The sequence below is a fragment of the Anarrhichthys ocellatus genome, unplaced genomic scaffold (assembly GCF_004355925.1).
Source record: "Anarrhichthys ocellatus isolate YVR2014 unplaced genomic scaffold, GSC_Weel_1.0 scaffold7, whole genome shotgun sequence".
NCBI classification, from domain to species: Eukaryota; Metazoa; Chordata; class Actinopteri; order Perciformes; family Anarhichadidae; genus Anarrhichthys; species Anarrhichthys ocellatus.
This window is the reverse complement of record NW_022280037.1, coordinates 3,673,426-3,690,679: the sequence shown is the minus strand read 5'-3', so window position 1 is coordinate 3,690,679 and position 17,254 is coordinate 3,673,426. Positions and strand designations below refer to the sequence as shown.

The window sequence follows — 17,254 nt, the reverse complement described above, 5'->3', positions numbered from 1 at the left end:
CTCTCTCTCTCTCTCTCTCTCTCTCTCTCTCTCTCTCTCTTCTGTGGACACTAGGCAGCCTTTACTGTCTCAGCCCCAGATCCGTCATGCTTTCATCGGCTTTGGCCGAGGTCAGGCTGTTGGGAGGTCCAGCCTGGACTCACCAGTGGGAGAGTGAGGGGCCTTTAGCAACTGCCCCAAAGACTCCTTTAATTCAACTCAATAAGAAGCTGATTTCAGAGATGGAACAGTGCTCTGGCTTTCACAGAGAGAATGATCCATCCAAAGTTTTCTCATTAGTGGAAGTAATGCTCAGCTGCATTGCCAGATACACTTTTTTTCACCTGAAATATTTTTCCACTTGTCTGCCCGTACAGTAGCTGCTGTGGAGCACGTCAGACAGCAGCAGGGCTGCTTGCTATGCTGCTCTCACCGGGGACGCGGTGGGTTGTGTTTATGTACACTTGCACCAACAATTGTGCACCTCTAATTAGAATGGCTGATTTTTGGCTCAGAGACTCTCTCAGGGTAGTTTCTCTTCCACCCCCCCCCAACCAGGCTCGGCTGTGGAAACAAACCAAAAATGAGTACATAATAAAAAATTCAACAGGCAAGCTGGAGAGGCAGGAGCCAGGTGTTGCTGTAACCTGCAGGTGAGAGCAAGGACAGAGGAGGGGAAGGAAAGGTTGGGTGAGGGGATGGAGGTTGAAAACAAGGTGAGAGGGTTAAAAATCATCTGGCACATTCTCAGAGAGCATCGCTAATGAAACGTAGAGATTAGTGGCTGGTCCTCTCCTCTCAATCTGCTATTTTGCAAAAAGATGCAACATATGACCACTGGCACTTAAAAGCTAAAACTGAGCATTTTAGGCTGAAATGAAACTTCCCCCACTGTTCCATACATTTGCAAAGTCCTCATTAGTGTGCAGCATGAAACTGAAACAGTATTCGGTATCCATCCACTGGAGCCCGTTGAGAGATCTATTTTTGTCTAAGAGCCCACTCTAAAAAACACTCACTGCCGAATAGAGGATCCTGATACAATAGTTCCCTCCAACAGCCCAAACCACTACTTCACTTGTATTTCAAACCCCCATTCAGTCGACACGCAGTGATGACAGCCACCTGCTTCTCCTCTCTCAGAGCTGTCGCACCAAGAGAGCTGCATTCTCTGCAGTTTGTTCTACGGGAGGGCTTTTGGTTTGGACTGGGAAATGGAGCACTCCCGGTTCCCTGCAGTTTATTTACAGAGAAAACAAACTGCCGCTAAAGCTTATGGCAACTGATCCCCATCGCAGGACTCCCTCAGCCACGCGGAGAGTAAAGTGTGACGTGCAAGTGTGCGCGAAACCGGTTAATTATCAGACAAAAATGCAAAGGGGGTTACTCATGCTCAAACAGAAGTAATTGCATACGGTATCTCCAACAACATCCTCCAGATCCCTATAATGGAAAAAAAAATCTCAGTCTACGCATCAACAACATGATCAGAATTAATCATTTTTGGATCGAAATTTCAGTACTTTTTCATGCCAAGCAGCACATGAACATATAAGGAGCGCTTTGGCCTCTTTTTATATGACCATTGCAATATTTCATCTCAGACACCTTGCGTGTCAACGCATGCATACACCAAGTCATGAAACTAGAGCGGCAGGAAAGTGATGACAATGTGAAGTGTTGAGTATCCTGCGACAATTATTCTCTCCGCTCTCCTCTTGGAATGGACAGTACAGTAATTATGCTGGCGAGCTGCCATGTGGATAAATATTCAAGTTTTCTGTTGCTGCTGGAGTTCCAGTCTCCCTCCCACTCCCTCTCTACACACGGAGTGACTATAGATTTGGTTTGTGAAGCCACATAATGAGCCACTGCAAGTGGTTATTGTTGAGCATGGCACTTTTCTTTTTTTCTCATTTGGGGGATATCTCAATTTTCACTTATCGGCCCATGTGCCGGCGCGGATGCGGGAGCAACCGTGTGACCGATTAGCAACACAAAGCCGTAGGGACTGTAGAACGAGCTAAAGGTTAGTCGTCCCCCCATTTTGGCTCCTTAACCGTGTTCATACAGCAAAGTGCAAATTACCCTGAGCCAAGGTGAGCTGTGCTGAGCGTCCCTATCCCATCCACTCCCAGTCTGCAGAGCTTTATCTCAGAGAGTGACATGCTTTGTGTCTCACAGAGCTGCTGCGTGTCGGGAGAACAATGGAGCAGCAGAGTTGCGAGCGGCAGATTCAGTCTGGTGCAACAGCCTAGTGTAGGTGAGGCAGAGAGAGGGGGGAATACTAATTTATCATGAAAGATGTCATTACCATGCCAATGACTTCTCACAGAACACAATTATCACTAATAATAGAAATTGAAACATCAGCCCAGGGCTTTCAGCCAGGAAGGGCTGTATTAATGGAAAACTGTAGTCTGTTTATGAGAACTAGTTGTTGAAGGCTGGTGGGAGTACTGCTAGATAAGCACTAACCAGTATCTGGGTTTTGTTGGGGTTTTTTCTTGCTAATTGAGACGTCTAGACATATTCAATTGAACATCAGCGAGATAAGGAAGTCGGCTGAACTATCTCGGTGGAGAATAGCGCACACTAATCCACTTACTGAGTCCGAAGGATTTTCATTCACCATCCTAGAAAATGCTTGGCTTATCAAAATGTTTTCACATGCACATTTTGCCACTTTGTCTTGGAGAAACAATAGCATCCTGCAAATGGCCTTGTGGCCTCGCAGCAAAAAAAGCAACTCCAACTATTTCACTTAATATTCAAATGAGTTGGTGAGGATTGGCTGGGCTAAAAAATATTCACTTTATTTTTTATGAAGAAATAATAAGCCTCCTCATGACTAAGAGGTCGGACAAATCACTGACACGCGCTAACTGGAGACTGCCAATCTAGTCTTTTCTCAACCCAACCAAACGCAAAACAGGGAACAAGTTACGAAACCGTCTCTATTCACATGACAGGGACAAGGACATTGCTGCTGTCATTTCCCATCGCGAAATGAAGAGATAACCTTGGAGTTGCTGGCAGCTTTGTTGAGTTCTGTCTTGAATTGTGCTCTTCACAATCTTCAGGGGCTTTCTCTCTGCCTGCTCATATTAAATGTCAAAACACAGAAGAGCTTGGTGAGAGTTGAGGAATCCGTCGTGATGGAGAAACACGTAGTCTTGAGAGAAATAGAAGGAAGCTGCAGGTCCACAGCTGAATCGCGTGTTCAAAGCCACACGGCAAGGACGGATCATGTCAAACAAAGTGAAAATGGAGAGCTTGAGTCTGCAGTGAGATTTATATTTTTGGCTCAAGGGTATAATGGTGTTCATTTGAGTCTGTCTGTCTACATGAGCCCTGAGTGATGCGCTTTAACTGCTCTTTAAGAGCATGAGAAACACCCAGTTAAGATCAGTTAAATAACAATAGTCACTCAAGGAGGAAAGCTGTACAGTTTGCAGCAGATGGAGACAGACTAATGGATCTTTTTTATATGTATGAGTAGAGAATGGAAAGTCGCCTGATACTGTATATCATTAGGTTGGGGGTGAAGATTTGTATGCATGACTCCAGATGCTTTATTTTCTTTAATTTCAAGTGTTGAAGTAGACTGAAAGAAGAACAAGCAATTACATCATGTCAGACTGAATCACATGCTACATCTGTGCCTTTTTGAGCTACAAATACACACACGCGACACACACACACGCACACACATAGTCATATGTAAAGTGGGTCTGGGGATGCAGAAGCATGCCCGGTCCATGCCCTGAGTTTGATTGTGGGACTGAGGGGTCAAAGGGTAACTAATTGTGCGACTCATGGAGGTCAGCTTCGGTGTGGCCTTCTGCCAAAGCACGGCAACACCACATGAAGGTCTGTCAAGAAAGACAAATGAACGCCTGCTGATGACAACGACCTCAGTCAACAAGCACACGCCGTATCTTAATCTGGGTCACGGAGAAAGGAGCAGACCACTGCTGCCGCTCTAGACGCTACGTGCTGAGGGAAGTATCACCAATGTTTACCTGTCAGGACTCGTGTTCAGTTACTGATCAAATACACACACACAAAAAAAACTGAAGCAGTGGTAGTGAATTAAAGTTGAGGTCACTAAGGCCTCAAGTTTTCTGGGAAAACGAAAAGCCTGCTTGGTGCAATCTGCTCAGTCTAACAATAGCATTCTTGTGCACGCAGCTCTTTCTTTTTTAGAGACCCCGTAAAGAGCTAAAGTTAACTCTGCCTTCGAACTCTTGGAATTCCACACAAGAGTAACTCTCAGTTTTACACAGTGACTCCCTAAGCGGAGCAGAGAGGGAGATGGCTATCATTTTTCAACAGTCAATAATTAGCCGGCTCCCTAATCAGCTGTTTGTGCAGCGTGCCTCTCCGTGCCTTCTCATTTAGCCATGTCACAGCAGACGCCGGGGCTTTTACCTGCAATGCCATCAGCAGTAAGCCGCCTGAACCACACTGATAGCTGACTCTACTGTCTGGAATGTTCTCGCAGTTACGCCTCATAAAAGAGCATTTACCAGGTCTACTGTGTGTGTGTGTGTGTGTGTGTGTGTGTGCAATCCTGTCGTAAAGAATGAACAAATATGTGTGATGGATGGATAAAATCACATGACACCTCCAGCCTGACGGAAAAGGTATTGTGATGGAGGTCCAGGGATCATCCAAAGAAAAGGAGTGTCTCGCTTTCATGATTAACTAAATGTCAAAAAGGATTTCCCTTCCTAAACAGAGACCACAATCATGTGAGGCTGCCAGCCAAAGGGACACGTCCAGATGGGACGTCTCCCTCCGTTTCTCCGCCCGCTACTCCCGCACTGTTTTGGAGACAAAAATGACCCAGACCTGTGTCAACAGTTGGGGAAAGCATCCCTCGCCCTGCTTTGTGAAAGTGATAAAAATAACACCATGAAGTATCCCGCAGTGGGTTACGCCCTGAACGGGTCTGTTTTTCCTGGCCAGGAGGGTCACTGTCAGGCAGAGCTGGAGCTCCAGCCAACGCACATCAAGGCAGCACTTTCCTAACCTCCATTTTCGCCCATGTCTTTTCCTGTTTTGACAGGAAACAGGAGATGATAACATAGTCGCACAAACAAGGAGAGATTGCCTCCGACCTGCTGCCTGGCCATCCTCGTGTGGCGGTGGACGTCTGTTTTCTTTGGAGGGCCTCGTGTCCAAACATACAAAAAATAACACACTCACTGTCTTGTACAAACATGGACACCACGCCACTGTGACGCACAGGCATGCACACCTGACACACACACACACACACACACACACGACTTACACACCTGTCTTCATGCCAAGCTTGAATAACCCCAAAAGATCCTGGCACAGTGGTGCACTTCCCTCACAGGCTCCCAGCAGCGTGCCAGCACAGCGTCACACAAAGGGACGCAATAAAGCAGACCACCAAAGTCACGGACACAAGACTGAAAGAGGGGAGATGAAAGCTTCAGCGGTCGCCACGGGGAACCAAACATACACTGAGGAGGTGAGCGGAGGAGCAATGTCAATATCTGGCGGCGAGAGGAAAGGGTGGGGAGCGCCGCTGGCCGAGGGAGGTGTGGACGGCCAGCGTCTCTTGTCCGAGGCCCTTTTTGGAATGTGAGCCTTTTATGTTGTCAGGAAGCACACCGTAGTGAGACACAACAAGCAGAGTGACGGGGCCATTAGAAGGCTTTTGTTGATGGCGAGAGAAGCTCAAAGGAACGGGACGCTTTGATTGCCCCCTCTGATCCCCCACTAGCCTTTGTTTATGAGCTAATTAAGTATTGTTCAGCTACCGCAGGAGCCTCGAGCCCTTCATCCCCACAGCGCCACCATGACTTTGAATGGCTACTGTAGGGCTTTTATGGCACCCTCTATAACTTAACAACTTAAGCAGGAATCCCTTTCCTACATGCTTTCCAGCATGGGAACCAACCGCTGCTTGAAACTGATTCTAAATGTGTATGTAAATGCATAAGAAGGGACTTAAAGAGATCAAAGCACACAAATCAGGTTCAGTCGGACAGGTCAAATTCAGTTCAAATGTGGTCTCCAGCGGCCCCTCCAATGGGAGTTCAAGTGTGCCCTGGTTTCACCCCTCCATTGGACGCCGCAGCCAAAACAGCCTTCGACTCACAAAGAGATGAAGACATAAATGCCCAGCATGGGATGAGGGGAGGCCGAGGGGTCAGTGGATGGACAGAATAGGGAGGAGGAGGGTAGCTTCTCGCTAGATGGAAGTGGTAATGACCGTTTGACAGCGGTGAATACATTTTAGTGAAGAAATGCTCACACTGACGGATGGGCCTTTTTATAGAAATTGAATACATGTGTGCATGTTTACCTGTGTTTGGGGGCAGGAGCCGCACATGAAAAGGAAAGAAAAGAAAAGTAAAAGAGAAAAATCACGATTTGTGCATCTACAAGCCCGATGAAAACCACAACAAAAGATGAATTAAAGATGTTGATCATATAAATTATATCTGAACATCTCATGAAGTCAAGTCAAAGGTCAGCATTGCTTTGTAGGACTAACGCCTCCCCTGGAAACCAACACATTGCTTAAACCTCCAACTAAAGCTGACACAACCTGTAGAAATGATGTGTGTGAATAAAACCACACATTTAAGTTTGACCACATAATAGCTTTACGGCCCGCTAGCTGTCTGGACTTGCAGCAGACATGAGAGAAGGACCCTGGTTTTGTAAGTTTTGGCTCTTATGAGCTACTGAGTTGTCAGCGGGGGGGTGGGACACAGCAAAGGGTCAGCGGACTGAACACAACAGTAGCCTCCACTCCACCTCTGAACAGTAAAGCTATGCAGGAATCCACCAAGGCCAAAGACACAGGTGTGCTCCCCGAGAGCTTCCCTCCTTTTAACAGAGGGAGGGAAGCATTTCCGTGTTGCACAGACACGTTCAAAGGCATTCCAGCCCAAATGCTAAATAAAATGTTACAAATTTAGAGCAGCTACTGTCGAACGTGTTGATTTAAAGGCTTCTGAGAGAAGCAGTTAACCACCTGAAATACATACAGAAAATAAACGCCAGCATGTAGGAACAAAATACTAACTGAAAGCAGCTCCAAAGACAAGTAAAATGCCAAGGCAATCGAACTACGTTCAGTTGGGCCAAAGAGACAATTCTATGAATAACCATGTACACATATACAGACATACTTGTCCACACACTCTCTTGCTGACTTGTTCTCACACTCAGCATGGGAACCGGGCAGCTCTTAGCTGGGGGTCTGCAGACCCAGGCCCAACAGCAAGTCCCCGGAACAGCGAGGATAGCTGTGCTTTTATGGGCAATGCTGAACTGATACTGAGCAGCAAACACAGAGGATGGAGAGGCAGTTTGGGACTCGTAAACAGAGAGGTTTACGTTTAAGTGCCCAACACACACGAAGGAGATAAAACAGCCCAGAGCTCTTCAGTGGAGAGACTGACATCATAAAATAGAGCGGCAGTAACAAGAGGGGAAGCATAAAGGACGGATGTATTAATGGGAGTCGGATCATGGGAGAAGGCAGGGGAAGGTTTACTCCACAAGCATCCGCTGGGAGTAATGACAAGCTCAAGATGGCATCGTTTCTCAAGACAGCACTGTATATATCTGCTGATCTGAGTGTAATTCTAATTAGCCTCATTTGCATTGTGTTCTGTGACCTCCAAAGTAAATGTGCTTTTCTTTACTGTTTCTGAAAGTTGAAGGCACAATGGAACACTTTTATCCACTTTGAGGAGATTTTACAAAGGGCCTCTTTCTCTCTCATTGTGATCACTCTGCCGAGCAGATCATTGGATGAGACATTTAAAGGAAAGCTGTCCGGTATCAGTACTTGAGGCAATACCAAGTTTAGCAAAGAAGGGATGAAAATCGATTCTCTTTCATGATAAATTTAAGTCAAGCCGGGTGAAAGTAGCAAAAACCGCAATGTATCTCGACCGTCGCTGCTTTGAATGCTTCTCTATGGGTTTGTGCAAAAATCGGAGAAAAAGACCTCACTTGCCATTCACAGACAAACAACACTGCTACTGTATCTTAGGGTACTTCTTTGTGGTGAAAATCCATTATGAAAATCCATACAGCGCAGGTTGACCTTTTCGGTGTTCCGCCTATTGAGAAACTCAGCGACACGGTATTCCGTGGGATTAAAAGCAACTTTGCTGCCATTTTGTAAAATGCATCGTGATGCCATTTCCTTTCAAATGTCAGCAGGCAAATTGCAAAGTCAAGTCATTCAATAATGAAAGAAAAATGAGTACTGTGCTACAACACGTCTGTTCTTCTCCCCCTTCCGTCTATAGAGGGGATCAATGTTTTGGTGGAAATCAGAGGTTTGGGATATTCAACAAGACAGACCAATAATTAGGCTAATAACTGAGTGAATTGTAGTTTTACAGTATTATGTGGTAGGGCTGGGCGATATGGCCAAACTGTTCTGTCACAGTTTGGGTAATTTCATATCTTGATAAAAATATAAATCATGATATATCTTGTTTTCTGGTGATTCAGCAAATAAACATATTGAATTATTGCCCAGCCCCTATAAGCACCAAACCACGAGTGAGTCAAAAAACAGCAGGGCCGATATCAGAGCTAAAGAGAGCTTGTATTCTCATCATATTTCTCCTTGAGCTAAGCCCGCCGAGTACCAGAGTAATGGCACTGGCCAGTCACCTTCTCCATTTACCAGGCCACCACCAGGCCTGCGTTTTATAAAACTCTGACTCTAATAATGCAATCATAAATTGGTAGCAGTTAAGTTCAGAAAGATGGATGACTTCTGCGGTAAAGTGGAAAGGATGGAGGGACTCTGAATGTGCTTCGTCTCTTTCTTTTTCCTCTGGTACTTACACGCACATTCACACATCATCAATACGCGCACTCATCCTGCCTCACGGAGCTGGACACTCAAGCATGAAATGAACATGAGCAGCGTGAACTTTGACTGGCATTTTCACACAGCGCCAGGATTTATGGAGCACTATATACGTATCAGAATGAGCTCCTGACAATAAAGAATGGCCCAACGCGTAGCTGGGGAGGCCAGTGAGACGGGTTAGCATAACCCATCTACCAATCACAACACAACCCATCACAATCCATCTACTATTACACAAACACAAATAGAATAACACAGGGATGCATGCATACTGGCAACCAGACATATATATATAGAAATATGACATGAAAGCACACCGGTGCATTCACACAGCAGCTGCACAGTTTACTACTGTTGGTCACTGAGAGGCTCCTCTAGGAACAGACATCAAATTGCACCCAGTTGTCCCAAACTAAAGATGTGATTGTTGGGATCGTTGAGAAAAATGACTTCGCTAACAGGATCACTAGAGTGAGAAAGAGTATTTCCTGTACCTTTGAAGAGCTGTATGGATACATATACATTAAATTTGAGTTAGCTTACTAGGGTTACAAACTTTGCAATTGTACTTGTATTTATCCACTAAGGGGTATTTTCCTCAGGAGTTTTTGGAGATTGAAACAGAGCTAAAAAAAAAAAAAAAAAGAGTGAATATTTGGCAGGCGGCCAGAAACATGACTCAGAACGAATGCTAATATGCTACATGTATGCCTGATGTGTAAATAAGCCACTATTTGTTTTCACGTTCAACATCAGCTTTGTGAGGTGATAGTAATAACGTTGTCATAATTTGCTAATTGTATACATCAATAGTGCAAATATAAAAACATTTGGCTTAATTTCAGCAATATTACCCCTTCCTATACATCATAATTAAACATACCATCAACCTGTATACAAAATACTGTATATAATCGAATCAGTCGTCTTTTAGTTTATTAGTTTGTTTATTCGTTTATTTCAGTTGGAAATAAAATACAGTTCCTGCAAAAAACAAACTCCTTGAGTGCCTTGCTCCTGGAACTTTGACAATTGCTAATAAACATTGATCACAGACTTATTTTTTGTAAAAATGCTCCTTAAACATCAACACCCAACACTCGACGCGACACACTCTGAGGGTAAATGTTGCCAAAGAGGCCATCTTCTGACCTGGCAGGTGAGAAGTAGTATAGTAGAAGCTACATTAGCATCTGCCAAAGAGGAAAACAAACAAAGCAACGTAGGGTCCACTTAGGCACCATACTCCACTGATCCACTGTTTGCTGTGAGCAAGGGAGCCACGCCCAAACAGCCCGGAGTTTGCTGTCTGCATATCCATCTTGGCGAGGACACACAGCACTGGCGTTCTCTTTCAGCACATTGCTATAAGCCAGGCGATTTGTCTGCTACCACAAGGCCTGCTGTCAATTGAGCGCATTTTATGGAGCCAGCAGGAGATTACCTCCAACTCAGTGCTCCTCGGTGTCTGTGTACCGTCTTGAAAATTTATCTCAACAACTATGTTTTTCCAATACTCTGAATCAGACTCAATAATGGACTGCAGTCTGCCTGGATCATGCACGTCTCACTTCACCATGACATATGGAGCTGGGCAGTGCGAGCGCCGAGTGCATCAAAACATACATACATCAGCACATACTCAGAATCACACACACACACAGGCGGCTTGCCCTAAATTAACAAGTCAAACTGATTAACTCCCACTGGTTACACTTCTTGTTGCATTTGTATCATTTGCTCATTGACATTTCTGCCTTTGTTGCTCCGTTCTCATGCTCTGCAGACCTCTGCTGTAACACATCGCCCTGCCAGCCTCGACAGCACATCCATTGTTTCATTTCAGTCTGGCTCATTGTAACACATGATCCTTCACCAAACAGCAGCAAACCCATTCTGACAAGTGCTATTATGCATGGCAATCATTCTTCAAATACACTAACAATGGGAAAATAGCTAAAAGCATACAGGTGTTGTCACAATCTCAGCATTATCTGGTGCTTTAAGTCAAAACAATCGATGAAAAGATCGCTAATAAAGCAAAAACAGGCCTCAGTTTTTATTGCCTGACTTCTGAATTAAATCAGTAAATATACACCTGTGAACAGGTACTTTCAATATTATTGCACCAACTCAAAATGACCACACATAACTAATTCATTTGCGCAATGCCAGCTAGCATGTCGCCAACAAACATGTTGTTTATCGGAATATACGTTTTGGCAGTTACACTAACCTTTTTCTCTTTCTGGCTAAGAGTTAGCGTTGTCCATCAAATATGAAGCTACAACCAGGAGACTAGCTAGTAAATGTTAGTGAGCAGGTTTGCTTCTTAGCATAACATAAAGATGAAGCCACAGCTTATTGCCTTCTCATTCTCGTTACACAGGTGATGGCGCAGCTGGTCTCCCAAGTCACACACTTTGATTGAACGTCTTTATCTGAATGGCTGTAGGTCGTCTGTACATATTTGACTTCAGTGAATGAGAGAGGCACTGCAACCTTCACAATAACTAAAGGCAGCAAAGTAAATTCCCAGGTTGAAGCAGCTCTAAATTGCTCTTCTCACCTTGACAGGTAACTGAGGGAACATCTGGACGGCTCTCTGTAGACACTACAGTGGCTTGCAGCCGCACCAGAAAGGGCCAGATGGCCAGAAGAGGACACATTCAGGTAAAGTCTGTGCATCTGTGTGTCAGTGTGTCAGTGTCATGCATGAGTTCACTTGTGTGCACGTGCCCGTGTATGTAGATTCCTGTGTGTGTAAGTGGGCATCTGCTGAGGAGCCTCAGTCAGTTCCTGTTTCATCTAGCCCGCCGTGGATCTGCTCTTCTGAGCAGCCAGCAGCCGAGTGCAGATTTAAGGAATAGCAGTTATTCCAGGTGGAGAATTCCTCCTCTTCCTCCTCCTCTGACAGATTTCTTCACTTTCCTTTTGATGAAAGGCAATAAGCATCAGCCTTACTGCAGCTTCGGCTAGTTTCCATCAGACCTATCAACCCTTGCATCTGCGCACCCTGAACCCATTTCCTGCACTCTGCCTCGTGGCAATTTACCCTCGCAATTGCGATAAGTAGCGGACTGGGCAGCAACAACTGGGGTCAATTCACTTTCAGCTCACTAAATTAAAGATGTAAAATGAAACTGCAGCAGACATAGTGAAGATGTGGCATTCATTACAGAGCTGCCTGAAGGTTCAAAGAAAAAAAAGGCTTCTGGACAGTGAAAAGTCAGTTACTTTTAAAAGCGGGACCAGCTGTGAAAATCTGGAGGCAGGAAAGTAAACGAGAAACTCTTTACGCTCCGTTAACTACTGGCGGAGTTGTTCCACTGTCCACATTTAAAGCACCATGGCTGCAAAGTGCAGTTTCCAAGTGGAGAAATATGGAAAATAAAGGAGATGAAGGAAAGGACAATTAAATTCCTGCAGTACTTGAACCGAAAAGTTAGCCAACTGAGTCCTTTCTTCTGTGTCCACTGTACTGAAATACTCTACTGAACAGTAAGTACAGATTGGTATTGATTGAAATTTTTTGAATGCTACTCGCAACAGACAGCTGAGTTTTATACAACTATCAAATGATAGGGTTTTTTATACTTTACTTTAAGAATTACAACAAAGTGTTTCCACAAAAGCCATTTTTTAATTGAAGAAAATTCTTGAATGTTAAAATACAGTGGGACAAACTTTTGATTTAAATCCGAGAACTGTCTAATGAAAGAATAAGCTAATAAGATTATTAATCTAGCCACACATGACACATTTGATGCCAGGTTTCAGTACTTCAGAGCCCTTAAATACTTGGTGCTACAGACGTATTTCTCACCGATACCGAGCCCCAACAGTGGGTTTGAAAGAAGAGAATACAATGCATGCAAATGTGTCACATGAAGAGGAGTCTGACAGCTGAAAGAGTGAATGAATGAAGCTGTGGAGACTTGAGGTAAACCGGCAGCGGACAGCTGCATGCTGCTGAGGCTCACAGATACAGTACGGCACGGTAGCGCCATGACTGATGTCTATGGTCTCTGCACCACTTGACACCAGATTATTGCTCTGCGGTTTAATACAGCCACATGCCATAAAGCAGAAGTCACACTGCATGCAGGGAGGAGGCGAGGGGACGGCTCAGCCCAGAGTCTCCTCTATTCTCCCGTCTCATTTCTCATCTCCTCCCAGGCTCTCTGGAGTGCATGCACTGCTGAGCAGGCACACAGGCACACAACACACACATTACAGAGAGCCCCAGGGGCTCAGGTGCTTAGAGGTGAATAGAATAATATCGTCATGCTCTGTTTTAACTCCACGTGAGCTCAAGTTTCACAACCAGAGGGGTTTCCTCACACAGTCTTTTTTCTATCCTTCTCTCCATCCGTCCGTCTGCAAGTCACTCTGTCCTGTCGTCTGCCCTCCTGCAGCTGAGCTGGCAGCGTACACCTGTTCCAGCCCAGGCCGGCCCTCTGAAACCCTAACCCACCATTAAAGAGTGGGAGAGCTGACAGAAAGGTCAGGGGTCAGTCAACAAAGGAGAAGTAACACTCCCAACTCGCCTCAGAAACAGTAGCCAGGTAGGCAGATCTGCAGCCATTCAGCAGCACCCACTTCGTCTTCTCTCAGACACTCATCTGTGCACAGTGACATCATCAACACAGCAATGTTCCTGCCGGCTCCTTGGCCGGCGCAAACACACGCTTCTTCTTTGACAGTTATACAAATCCATAAGTGGGCAAGCAGGCACAGAATGTTTTAGAAAAATGGCACCGGTCACACATAATAATTTATTTCTACACAAAGTCTGACTTTTTGGCCGGGAAACATTTTGTGCGTGACATGGATAATTAATTTGCTTTCTTCGGTGCTTCAGGAGACTAAACACGATTTGATACATTTACATGAATTCACTAATAAGGGTCAAATGACGAACAAAGCAGAAACAAATCAAACATGAATCCAAATGAGTCGTTTGTGAGAATTACTGGTCCCATAATTTATGAATTCACATGGAAAAAAAACTGGCAAAAGGCTTCATGGAACAAATGAATTCCTGCAGCTACATTCATAGTCACACTCGTACACACCATCCATAATAGGCTTGGACACATTGTGCATACATCAGCAGTGCACGGTATCCATGATTAGCTGGTGGTTGGCTCAGTCTCTGTCACGAAGATTTAACTTCATTACACCTTCATCTTCAAAGGGAAGATGGTCACAAATGCAGTTTCCCCATATGCAGAGGGCAAATGTCATCAGATAGGTAAGTCCTGGCTGCAACTGACCTCAACCTCCAACTTAATCCAAATGTTCAAGCCCTCACAGCCCTGCAGGACATTCTCTGTTAATCAGTCAGTGAACTGGTGGAGCACACAAGGGCCAAGAGTGCTTGTGTATTCATAGGCCTGAGTATTTATGAGTGGGTTTTAGCTCTTCTGACATTATTACTGACCTGCAGTCTCTGCAACATACCAAACCCCAATGTGTCTGCTCTCGAACTATGGCTTAACAATTGAAAAGACTTAATATGTTTCCATGTTCCAAACTTTAGTTTTAGCAGTCGAAATACATACTTTATTTATCGCCTTTGAGGGCAACAAACACATATTTGCAGAAATTTTAAAAGAATAGTTTTACATTTTGATAAATGTGCTTATTTGCTTTGTTTTTTTGCAGAGAATTAGATGAGAAGATTGATACTTTCATGTCTGTATGCTAAACATGTAGCTGCAGCTTATAGAGCAGATAACCGAAACGTGTCGTTTTCACTCTTTGCTTTTCGTATCGATTAAACGTTTTGGATGTAGCGTGCTAATTACTGAGCTTTAGAACATCGGACAGAACGAGGCTGTTTCCCCCTATTTCCTGCTTTTATGCTAATCTAGGGAAACGGGCTCTTGGCTCCAGCTACATATTAACCGCACAGACATCAATGTTTGCAAGAAAGTGAATTAGCCCATTTCCCAAAGTAGTTTTGCACAACTTGTTCTTGAAATATTCTTTGAACCTTAGCTATGATGCACCTCCTTGCATTTTCCTTTTGGCTCCCATTCCCCCCTAATGTCATCTCTCTGATGGATCAGCAAATACAATTATGGTTAGCCTTTAAAAAAAAAAGACAGATATCAAGTGACAGAGCTTCTGTCTAAGCTGTGACTGAGGGGTTTGAGCTGCTGCAGCCTGGCCACGGGCGAGGAATTATAGTCCTCACAGGTCACACGGAAACCAGGCGACTGGCTCCTTACAAACCTTATCGCCTTTTGTTGTCAATGACACTCTCTTAACTTTTTCATGAGATGGTTGATGACATCATCACGTCATCTCATCAGCACACACACAACCAACATACGAAGTATCACCCTGCGGTCACGTCAGAGACTTACAAAAAAAGCAGAGAACAGTTAGCATGTATAAACCGAGGTTGGATCTAATCCAGAGTCTCTGATTACAGTAAGAAGCTAATTGGTTTCTTTGAAGTTGAGGTTGATCGTCTTTCTATATATCATACCTCACATAGCCACTGTGTCCAGCCACAACAAACACAGTCTGCAATTATTGAATCCAGACTGTCTGCTATTCACTACTGAAGGTATTATTTCGTGTAGGTTTTAATTATGCAAATTAAGTAGGTGAATTCCCTTGATTGGATCCAGTCTGAAGGTTGCCAGTGTATCTGCTCTTTCTGCCTGGCTTTTAGCAAAGGGCATTTTTTTCCCAGGGTTATTTTAATCATCTGCCGTCTGAATAACATAAAATGTGCAAATGGCAGCTGAAACTTAAGGGTGTTAGCTCAAGGACATAATTTCAGTAAAGTTAATTTGGGGTTGAGCCCTTCCAACACAATGTCATAAAATATTCATAATTAGAAAATCATTGCAAATTAAGTGCATAAAGGGCAATATAGTTGCATGCATAGTTTCAAAACCTTGTCAAACACAAGACCATGTGCCCTGTTGCTCTTGAAATGAGGCGGGCACTTAAAGGCAGGAAGCATGACAAATATTTAATAGCTGCCAGTGGATGTGTAAAGAAATAGTTTTAAATTTTGAGTTTTGTAATGCTGGCCAAGTGGTTTCTGTACAAAACTTTTACTTCGTCGTTGCTAGGGTTCCCCCATACACACGTGTGGAGGGAAAAGGCCTTCACTTCCTTATAGTTGCAGACTTGCAGGACATAGCATAGCAGGTTCCTCTAAACCCAAACAGGAAAACACAAAAGCTGTCTGGGAGGGCTTCAGTGTGTGTGTATGTGTGTGTGTGTGTGTGAGTGAACAGTGAACTTTCCCTCCAGTACTTTTAATGTAGAAAAGCACATTCACTCTACTCCAACGCTCTTCCTTCAATTTGTATCCACTCACTACAACTACTATGTTCAAACAATAAGTCTGCCATGGTGAGAGGGAGAGGGACGTCTGGGGACCAAGCCGACTTCCTCTCCACAAAAACGGGACTGCCAGCGGATGGGGAGGGCGGGGAAGTGCGACTTCGGGTAAACAGTCTCCGCTCTCGTTTTTTCCCATGACAGCCACAGACACAACACTGGCCGAGCCTTTGCAGGTATATCCTGATCCCAGACACTCCAACAGGCCACCTGAGTCACTCTGTTGACCTTATTCCCTCCAAGAAGGAAGCAATTTAGAAGCGATCATCCATAACCGCCTCCATCCTATGAGTCCCAACAGGTGGGCAGCTCAAGCTCACAAAAACAATGGGTTTATTATCCTTCCATACCATAACTCTGGTACAATAAGAGCACCCTGCCATCACTGTTTGTCACCCCAGAATTAAAGCCCAATTTAGCCATCAACAACAGCGAAACAGGGTGGGGGGGGGCTGCCCCCGTCTCTTTCTACAACACAGAGCACCTGGTGAAGGCCACAAAGCAGTGCTGAAGGGTCCCACACTAAAAAGGGGAGGTCAGTTCCCATGGCAGATAATGGCAGTTACGGGGTGGGCTAAATGTGTTTACAGGGTGGACTTACCTGATACCTGAACATAGATCTGATATGCTTAGAACAAAGATTAGACCACACAGGCAGACGTCTGAAACAGAGAGCCCAGGTGCTTCAGAAATGCCCCCTTGTCCCTTGTCTACCTGTTCCCGTATGAACATCGGGTGCTGTGGGATTCGGGGTGAACCTTAAAAAGCTGTAATCCAATACAACTTTGAGACTCTCTCTCTCTCTAAAATGGGACAACAAAGGAGAACCGACCCGGGGGCAAACCCGGCCCGCCACAACAACAGCAGTCTCCGGGCCTATATTTAACAGCGGTGGGAATTGTGGGAGCAGCCATACAGGAACACTTTCAATGCACAGCGAAGGTCGACTGGGACTTAACTTCCTCCTCAGTCTCCAACGTGAGCAGCTCGCTCATTTCAACCCCA

The 17,254-nt window shown here is 44.8% G+C and overlaps 1 protein-coding gene across 2 annotated transcripts in view; it reads right to left on the bottom strand.

Moving 5' to 3' along the window:
- kif26ab (kinesin family member 26Ab) overlaps positions 1 to 17,254 on the bottom strand; it is a 66,434-nt gene that overhangs the window by 45,357 nt on the left and 3,823 nt on the right. The window lies entirely within an intron of this gene.